Genomic DNA, 9,301 nt, shown 5'->3' on the forward strand with positions numbered 1-9,301 from the left:
AATTAAAACAAGGGAGGAATAGAGACATGAAGGAGAAAGAAAAAGACACAAAACAGAATCAAACCAAGGATGAGCAGAAGCAAAGACAAGGAAAAAACAAAAAAACCAAGGAAGAAGAAATAAAGGAAGAACGCCCTTCTTCACCGCAGTAGCTACCTCAATCTGCGACAATAACATCGCCGTCTGGAATCACCATCCACTACTAGCACACCACCAGCCAGTTAGTGCCACCGTTTGCAGCTGTGTTCTGCTGCCTCCACCACCATAAGTCATCGTCAACCCATCAACCACGCTCCCTCATTTCAAGTAATCTTCTACCCTTCTCTATCCCTCTTGTTTTGTGCTCCTCATTTTTGCATGTAGAACGTGAGCAATTCACATTTTGCAGCAAAAGATGAAAGATAATGAGCTAGTTTACTGTGTTGTGTACACTAACTAGCTAATTATAATTAACTGGTTACTGTGCTCAGCACAGTAACTAGCTATTTGTCCCCTTGGGCTAGACAGTCTAGCACACATAGCTGGGCTAAGTCCAGCCATGTAGAAAGTAGGTTCTTTGTTTTTTGGGTCGGCTCTGACCCGATTTCATTTTAGGCCGATCTCGACCTAGTTTCCTTTTGGGCTGGGTTTGGCTCATCCCAACAAAAAAAAAAAATTCAAAAAAATATTTTTGAAAGTTTGTGATTTTCTTGCATATTTTTCTACTGAATTTTTTCTTAATATGAGTTTGTATTTTTATACGTAAAAATATAAATCCGGTATTTAAAATACCCGATTTTCATCAAAGCATTAAAAAAATATTTTTTGTTTCATTCATATGGCTAGGTCTCCCAAAAAAAAATCATATTATATTTTCATACAATAAAAATTTTTTAAAAATAAAAATATTTTAATATGCATTTAGCTATTAAATAATTTAATTATTATTGTTGTTATTATTATCACTATAAAATTATTTTATAAACTATGTGCAAGAGAGAGAATAAAAAAAGAAAAATCTGAACCCACTCGTGGGGTCATGTCACCATTTCTCTTCTACTTTCCATTTCCTTGTTGTGAAGCAGTGAAGGTTTAGTCTTAACAACAAAATAGAGATTACTTTTGTTTTTGTCCTTTAAGCGAAGGCATTTTCCGCAGGTAAAGGGTTTTCCATTTTGTTTCTGTTTTTTTTCCTCTCTAAAATGGAAAGCCATTGCCTATTCAAGTTGCTTGCTTTGCCTTTACTTTTGCTGTTTTTCTATTGTAATCCCATCTGGGTTTTAGCTGTTTGACGGAATTTCTTAATTGGGTTATCACTTTGTGTTTGCCTGTCTTTTTCTATATTTGATATATATTTGGACAAAAGAATGAATATTTTTGTTTGATTCTACTTGGGGTGCAAGGATGATGCCTAAAAAAGATAAACCCTTTTAATCTTTTTAAGAGTTAAGTGGTTTCTAGGGTTTATTTTTTAGTTACTGAAGTTTTGTTGAATGTTTGTTTTTTTTAATAGAATCAGATGCAGAATGACGTGTCTGATAGAGACAGCACCACCAGAGCTGGTGCTGGTGTGATTTAGCCCTTACTGAGGTTGACCTGGAGAAGCAGGATAACAGTAAGGCTTTTTGCCGCAAGAAGGCGGTAATGAGTTTTCTTGTCAGGGAATTCTGGTTTTCCACCAGTGATTGCCATTGCGTTTTTCTAATGGTGAGTCTACTGTGGCTGCAGCAAGGAAGAGTTTGCCTGGTGTAGATTCTCCCAGAAAAGGGTCCTTGTCAAGGATTTCAAGTCTGCACGAACAATGCAGGTTGGTACTTATACTTCTTAGTTCTTGCTCTAGTTATAATTTTGTTTGGAATCTCATGTGTATTGTGTATTTTTCCCATTTTGATCTTGCTTGATTTGATTGGATTATGACATTAATTGACTATGAAAATCATGAGTCTGTTCCATGTCATAAACTTGTGAATTTTCTCCTTTGAAGTTGAAGTTCCAGTGTGCTTTTATATGCACTTGATTTTTTGGAACTCCTAGTGATCCCCTGGTATTCGTTTAGCGTTGTACAACATTAGATACTGAAATCTAAATCTTTATTTGGCGTATTGGGACTTAATTTGCTGTTTTCCTTAACACCACATTTCAGGGATTGACAAAAGTAGCATCATCCAGCTTGTGTTTGTAGTTCAGCGAAAACCAGAAGTATCATTTGTCTTATAATCTCATCCATCATCATGGTTTTCGTAATTCTAGAAGGGAAAATTGTTATATAATTTAATTGCTAAGATTAAAAAGAGAACCAGAACCATTATAGAGAAAAAGAACTAAGATGAAGAAGAGACATGGAACTCATCACATAAGCAATAATTAAGATTAATTCATTTATTCTTCAGAGTTTGCCAGCAGGAGAAGGAAGAAGTTCTCATAGATCTTGGATGCAAATGTAAAGGTGGTCTTGCAAAAGCCCACCGCACATGTATAGATACCTGGTTTAGCAGAAGAGGATCCAACAAAATGTGAGATTTGCCAGTAAGTCAGTCCTTCACCATGTCTGTTTATGCTATGAAGTTTGGCACAGAGAGGTTGCTGAATTAACTTTATATAATTTAAACCTTTTATTTTTCAGGGCCGTAGCTGTAAATGTGTCACCTCCAGAATCCCAGCCAAGTGTAGGTATTCTATTTCTGGGAGCAAAGTTACAATGTATGCTTAAGATAGCAGTTTTCATTTTTATCTGGTCTAAATTATACATGCATTGGATTTGGAATGTGCTGCAAGCTCATACATCTTTTTTGGGGCCTGTCTAAGATAGTTTATCATGTCAGCTTTCTAAAATCACAATGACACTGCTGGAAATGTGGGGTATGTTTTTCCAAAATACCAAAAGGCCAAGTGGCATGCTTTAAAAACCTGGATAAGGGTTTACAATATCTGGAAGCACTATTTATAGACTGTTGGTTTGGCAGCACAGATTGATGACAAGAACTTTTTATGATAAACCATGCAGTGCTTAATGTTGCTATTCTGTTTCTGTGATTTCATGAAGCAGACAAACTACTGGGTTTGGAGAATCGACCCTAACTTTAAGACCACGAGATCACAATAGGGTAAGGGAATTGAGAGTATTTTTTTGGGATATCGTATTCAGTGTGATGACTTTGAATGAATTCATCTTCAAAACAGGGTTGTTTTAGTCCACTTTGGGTGGCATTCTCAATTCTTACTGGTGGCCTCTTGTTGGATGTGCTGATATCCATCACCCTTGGTGTCTCTGCCTTACCTGTTTAACATAATAATCGGTAAGCACGTCTATACTAGTTTTCAACAGTTAACTGACTTGTCCATATGCAAATAGTAGTTTTACGAAATGAAGAACAATATGCATGCTGATGTCAAAAACTATGACACATTACAACAGGGGTCATTGTTGTGCTCGGACTTGGAACCGCGCTTCGGCTAGCCCTGGACTTCTGCATTAAAGTGGAGTTTTTAGGAGACCAGTGCAGAGGGCAGATGCCAATGTGAATCACGGGTACCATCCAGCTTTGTAGGTAGGTAAACATGTATAGAATGAAGATAGAACTCACAAGAGAAGTCTTAATTTGTTGGGGCAGTAGCACACAAAATTATTCACCTCATATATAGTATGTCATGTTATGTTTGGCGATGGTTGTTGATTATTACTCAAGTGTGCTCGCGTATGACAATACACCATTAAGTTTTGCGAAACTTCATTTCCCTACAGTTGTTGCCTTGAAATTTTATTCAACTTTATTTCCCCTTCAAAGCATGAAAAAACATGAGTTACATTGGTGGAGAAATGATGTGGAGGGATGATCACAGAGATAATTGTCATCGGCCTTGGCCCAACGGGCTCTGTTCAATCAAGATTTGAAGTTTAGCAAAACGACGAGGCTTCCTCAAATCTTGATGATTTCTTTCAAAGACTATTATTATCAGGTTCTCTTTTCCAAAAGTTCTGGTGTGCTGCTGGACTGGAAAGGAATCAGCTCCATATGTGGGGTCCAATTATGTACCCTCAGTCCTCACAATTCAAATACTTTGGCTCTTTATTGGGTCGGGGTCTCTTGTTGGCTCGCTTTATGTGAGAACAGCGGCTAAGGAGAGCAGTATCATAGGCATGTGCCTGCTAAGAGGGCTACATGTAGGTTTTGACAACTATAATACCATATATGGGTTATAATTAATGCTGAAAATCTGCAATTAATAGAAAGACGACTTCGAGAAGCAATCGCATGTGAATCAATCTATTAGAACTTAGAAAAAGTGAAGAAAAAAAGAGAGGTAAAAAGTGAGAAAATATTCCTTTGTAGATAAGGTTAAGGGAAGAGAGTTTCTTTAATCCCACCATCCTGAACCACTCCACTAAACAGAACCAGAAATTTGAAATTGAGGACAATTGAGCCATGCAGGATGGAGATTTTTTTTTTAAAATGTATTAAAATAATAATATATTTTTTTTATTTTTAACAATAAAATGATTTAAAATATAAAATAATTAATCTAAAACTGAAAAATATATTTTTTTTAAATATAGGTGAACAGTACATGTGTACTTGAGAACCAGCATCTGCATCTGGAGACAGGAAGGTTCGTAGTCCATTCACCAATTCACTAGTATATATTGTCGTGTTTTGTTATGAGAGAAAAGAATATATATATATATTAGTCCCCAATATGTTAGGATTTCAAACCAATCCTCAAACTTACTAAATCTTGTAGTTTTAACACTTGAATGCCTATTACCTAATAATCCAATCTCCTCTAATTACATTCCTTTGGTTTAAGAAAATACTAGCAATTTTTTAAGGGATAGTTGTTAAAAAATTTATGGCACTCAGGAAGTAACTAATAACATATTATTAATTATTTTTTGAAGTTCATTTTGAAAGAAAAAAAACTGAGAGATGAGAGAACATAAAATCTATGACCAATAAAAAAAAATGATAAGAATATATTCGTATAGAATTTATCTCCCACTTGTATCTCTCTCTTTTTTTTTTAATGAGTGTTTTATATTATTTAAAAGCACCTGTAAATCTATTTTCTTTATTAAATAATCATTGACAATGATATTTTTCTTTTTAGAATTGTTTTCTAAATAAGTATCATCTACTCATGTTTTTAGATAATATTTTTATATAAACATCATGATTGCATCTTTTTCATATGTAGATTTTGCAAACAAATTTGGGAATTTAATTTTATTTTATTCAAAAACTTAGATGACCCATGAGAATTTATAAATTTTATAATTAACATTTATTATCTGGATATTTTTATTATTTATCGAAATGGTCTCAAATCCATCTCATTTTTATCTCCATTTTTGTGATTGTTCGTTGTTAAATCATAATATAATTTTATATATATGCCAAAAGTTGATGGGTCAAATGTATATTTATTTACTCTATTTTAATAAATTAGATAGATATTTTTTCATTTCTTTAATGAAATATTTTTTTCTAGTATGATAATAAAATGATGAAATTAAAAGAAATTTTACTTTAAGACGTGACTTGAATACATATCGAAAGTTGAGGACTGAATCGTACTTGTCTTCACGCCAACAACATCGTACACATAAAATTCTTCTTCAGACCTGACATTGGACACTTGCTGTTTTGTCATGAAGCCATTGGCCAGTAGTACAAACTAAAGAGGTTGAATAAAAGAAGAACACGTGTGTTAAAGACTGATCATTTTAGTTGATCACAGACCCTACCGCCAATAACAACAATAAAATAGCAGGCAAGTACACTGAGAGATTGATAGATTTTGGAGTAACAGATGCAAACACTCAAACTTTGATTGAATTTTTTTCTTTGTTGGCTTTTGGTTAAAGAAAGGAAAACGAAGACAGCATGGTGGCTATGGTGGCTATGGACTCCCTACCTTTAGGGTTTAGATTCAGGCCAACTGATGAAGAACTGATAAGACACTACTTGAGACTCAAAATCAACGGTCGTGATTTCTGAAGTCGAAGTCATCCCTGAAATTGATGTTTGTAAATGGGAGCCTTGGGATTTGCCTGGTAAAAAAAGAGAAAGAAAAAATCCGTTCTTTTTATTTTTTTTATTATTTATTTGTTTTGTAGGTGGGTTTTCTTTGATTTTAAAGGTTGAATCTTTGATATTTTATTTTGATTGGTTGTTTAATTTATTTATTCCCTATGAATAAATTCCACTTTTTTGCTTATCTGGGTAATTCCTTCATCACTAAGATTCCTTGAATTTACTAGTAAAAAATATTGATTTCTTAGAATCAGGGTATTTTTAGTATCGTTTCTATAAATTAAGTTGCACTTATTGTATAATTCTGATATTTTTAGCTAAATTTGGAGTCATTAGGAATGTGGGGTTTTTCTTAGGGTTACAAGTAGATTCCCTTGAACTTGCTATAAAGATTATCATTATGTTTTGGAAATTGGGTATTTTAGTATCCTTCCTATAATTTACTGCTCCATAGTTTACAATTCTGCTATTTTTAGCTAAACGAGAAGTGAATTTGAATGTTGGGTTGTAGGGCTATCTGTGATAAAGACTGATGATCCAGAGTGGTTCTTCTTCTGCCCACGAGATAGGAAGTATCCTAATGGTCATCGTGCAAATAGAGCAACAGATGCTGGATATTGGAAGGCTACGGGGAAGGATCGAACAATAAAGTCTCGGAAATCGGCTGGTAATACCACCTTGATTGGTATGAAGAAAACATTGGTTTTCTACCGTGGTCGTGCTCCAAAGGGAGAGCGTACGAACTGGATCATGCATGAGTATCGTCCCACTGAAAAGGATCTTGATGGTACCGGCCCTGGCCAGGTTGCTAGCGTTCTTGATCTCGTTCTTGTTATTAATTTGTTCATTTTGACATGCTATACTTGGTTGAAATGCTCAGTTTTGATTTCATTTGTCGGAAAAACTGAGGAAATTTTTGTCTACATGCTGTGTAATTACTTTTTTGTGTGTTATGTTTTTTTCCTATTAACCATGCATTCAATGTTAATTTATTTTGATGTACGTATGAACATAGTGCCGGCAGCTAAACTGAAGGAATTCAGTTTTAGTAGTAAGTGATGTACATGGAATCTATGTTTTTTTTTCACTGTTGATTTTTTGAAGTTACCAAAATTTCATTTTGTGTTGTAATCTGTACAGTGATGCTATTGTTGAAATGAATACCGATGATTCTCATTGATGCTGTTTATATCTTCAACTCACTTAGTTCCTCTTTTTCACCTGGATCAGGTTGCATTTGTCCTTTTTCGCTTATTCAGAAAAGTCAGAAGAGAGAACCAATGGTGTGAAGTATGATGAGATAGAGCAGATTGGATACTCTCCTACAGCTGCTAAGTCCTCTCCTGATAATGCATCATCAGATCTAGTTCAAGAAACAGCTACATCTGACATGCATTCAGGGAAGCAGTCAGAAGATATAAAGATATGGTTGCCTGAGTCTGACAACGTGACTACTAATTCTGTGGTGCCTGTTGATAGCTGCAGTAATAGACATGCAACTTCAGATATTGAAGATCAAGTGCCAGAAGCAACAGCTGTGGAGGTGAGTACTGTATTCTGTATTTTGGCCTCTTGTACTCCACTCAAGATAAACATTATGAGAAAGTTGATTTTCCTAAGTTTGTTTTTCAGGCATGTCCGCTGCTGGATGAAAGTTCTATTATACACGAGCCTGTATCTGGTGAACTTGATCATGAAGTGTTCTCCCCAGTGCAATCACATATTCCGGCAGACCTGGGATGCTACATAGATTCACCTTATGCCAGTGACTTTGGCAACGATCAAAATGAATTTCCTTTTCAGGATGTCTCCATTGAACAGGATGTATCCATCACAGAATTGTTAGATGGCTTCTTCAATAACCATGACGAGTGTTCTGGTGAAGAAACGAGTAAGAACAACTTGGGTGTTGGAAGTGAGACTCAGTTGTGTGGTCAGATACCATCAGGAAACTTTTATGCTCCGGACAATGGTATATACAGTTTCATGAACAATTTACAGGTAAAACTATGGTCTTTTGGTAGCTTTCAAATCACCATGTTGTTGAATCTCTCTTAGCTGTCATAGCTCTTAACTGGTAAATCTTGTATTTTCTTATATTGCTGTTTGAGCAATTTGATATAGTTGATTTATTCTTATTTGAAAATAACCTCTGAAGCTCTAAAATCCTGTTGTAATTTTGATGTACACCAGCATGTTTCACTCATGAGAGTCCCAGCGTGGCCTAGCGATCAATTTTGTAGCAATGAGCTATTTCAAATGCAGCCTGCTCTCGGAACTTTGAGAGCACCCACTCCTGTTTTTTATGGAGAACTTGGAAGGGGAAATATTAATCATTTCGGCAATAATTTTGTTGGACAAGATGCTCCATCTGCCAAATCTGCAATCTCATCCTTTGGTGTGTTTAATGGTATGGAAGAAGCTACCAGTCAGATGACTTCTGTAGACAATGGCAGTGGTGTTAGCGGAACTGGAATCAAGATTAGGACCCGCCAGCCTCGAGTCCGACCACAGTCAGACATCTTCATTGCCCAGGGCAGTGGCCCAAGAAGACTCCTTCTGCAGGTGCAAACGAAGCTTTTGTCTGAGTCACTTGGATATTGCAAGGTTAAAGATGCAGGCTACATTGAAGATGAAGATGAGGTGCAATCAGCTGTAACAGAGGTAAGTGCTATCGCTCTACGACAATGTGGGGTTTCTGTTGAATGCACCCATCGACAATTGATTTCATACAATTATTTTCTGCAGGCCACTGGAGATGCTGGAAAACAGACCCCTACAGCTGACTATCTGCAGAAAGAAAGCCCACTTCCTAGTTCCAAGACTAGCAGGGAAATTGCTGAAGAATCTTCTTCAGATTTGAGGTTAGGGGGCGAAAAAGGAAGGTGAATCCGAGAGCAGCCAGATAGCATCATCAGCATTTCCACCTGCACCTCCAGTTTATATCAGCATTTTCCTCCTCTTAATCGCAATCGTAGCATTTTTCCGGAATATGGAGATCCCTTATGACCGTGAAGTTGCTCTGGATACAGGATGGTGCAAGTGATAATTTGTAGTGCATGTTTTCTTCCACGAGGAGCAGAATAGCACTTAAGAAATGACCTGTTGGTGGTGTAAATTGTGTAAGTTTTTTAGTACAGTAAGTAGCTCTGATTGTAGATGATGCCTTTGTTGTATGCATCTAGCAGCTTCTCATTCTAGTTGGTTTCTTTGCATTCGTGCATGTCTTTCAAATACAGTACAGGAGCTTCAAATGAAATGGCACAATGCTCATTCCAAGTTTTCACAAA

At 36.0% G+C, this 9,301-nt stretch overlaps 2 pseudogenes; both read left to right on the forward strand.

Annotated features, from left to right (window-relative positions):
• The first annotated feature begins 1,498 nt into the window (after positions 1-1,498).
• LOC118053335 (uncharacterized) lies at positions 1,499-3,716 on the forward strand (annotated as a pseudogene).
• Positions 3,717-5,704: 1,988 nt separating this feature from the next.
• LOC118053336 (protein NTM1-like 9) lies at positions 5,705-9,301 on the forward strand (annotated as a pseudogene).

This window comes from Populus alba, chromosome 1 (genome assembly GCF_005239225.2).
Source record: "Populus alba chromosome 1, ASM523922v2, whole genome shotgun sequence".
NCBI lineage: Eukaryota > Viridiplantae > Streptophyta > Magnoliopsida > Malpighiales > Salicaceae > Populus > Populus alba.